Genomic DNA, 1,016 nt, shown 5'->3' with positions numbered 1-1,016 from the left:
ACTGTGTTTTGATGCATTTGCAGGTGGCAGTCCATACGTCATATCCGTATTCGTAGCTCCATTTTGATTTGAGAGAGATTCACCTATTACTTAAAGAAGTCGGATTAGCATTGGCAATGGGTACCTTCATATAGCATTCCGTCGGATGCAGAAGGCCAGCTCGATTCGAGGTATTTATAATCCTTAAAGCAAATAGTGTTGGACTTGTGACTGCTTGGAAGATGGGAGATACTGTTTTCACTTATGTTTACAGCAGAGAGATGAGTCTCTCAATGTTATGGATTCAGAGATCAAGGATTCTGCTTGTAAGGGGTTCTCTTATGGTGGTTTCTGTAGCAGATCCGTCCCTGTTGACGCAGGTGAAGGTGTTTCAGTCAGTCAAGGCTCGTGTTGTGTGGGATGACATACTGCGCATCGAGTCAATAGGATATCTCCGAGTGTCCTGATCCAGCATCTATCTAGTTACCTCTTCTGGTCAGGCCTTTTTGGTCAAAAACGTGTTGTTGTTTTTTTTAAGATCCTTTTATTGTGTGATCATTATTCTACATATTTCTGCTGGTTTTTAATGGTTCCAGGTTTTTCGACAATGATCTTCGTCCGGGGAGGTTTTAATAGATTTAGCGTCGTTGCGGAATATACTTTGATTGTTGTGTTATTGTAATTTATATTGTCTGAGGAATTTGTATATACTTGAAGTTAATAAAGCTCTATATGTGATAATCGTTAATATGCTAGGTTTTGTTCATAATGTAATTACAAGGGTTTATATTAGCTTACCCCTCTGTCCCTCTAGTTAAGTCTCTTTTGTAATGTTGTTTTGTGCGTGTGCTTTGGCATCTGGTCATCATGGTATGGTGTGGATTGTGAGGTATAGAGATAATATATTTTTAATAATCTGTGGTGCGTGTTATATATCTTGTTGTACGTAGTCAGTTTTGGTCATGTTTGTTCGTGGTTGTTTGAAAGATTTGTCTAGGATGATGGTTTTGGCTCCCTCTGTGGTGTTGGCTTGTTAC

At 39.2% G+C, this 1,016-nt stretch overlaps 1 long non-coding RNA gene across 1 annotated transcript; it reads left to right on the top strand.

The window, feature by feature from the left end:
- Positions 1 to 21: 21 nt before the first annotated feature.
- LOC113464762 (uncharacterized) lies at positions 22 to 667 on the top strand. Its single transcript, XR_003389617.1, has 3 exons — positions 22 to 170; positions 254 to 474; positions 576 to 667. It is a non-coding gene; the product is annotated as an uncharacterized LOC113464762 (long non-coding RNA).
- Positions 668 to 1,016: the final 349 nt, after the last annotated feature.

This window comes from Ceratina calcarata, unplaced genomic scaffold (genome assembly GCF_001652005.2).
Source record: "Ceratina calcarata isolate Rehan_Ccalc_2016 unplaced genomic scaffold, ASM165200v1 scaffold5212, whole genome shotgun sequence".
In the NCBI taxonomy this organism is placed as follows: Eukaryota; Metazoa; Arthropoda; class Insecta; order Hymenoptera; family Apidae; genus Ceratina; species Ceratina calcarata.
This window is presented reverse-complemented; position numbering and strand designations above follow the sequence as displayed.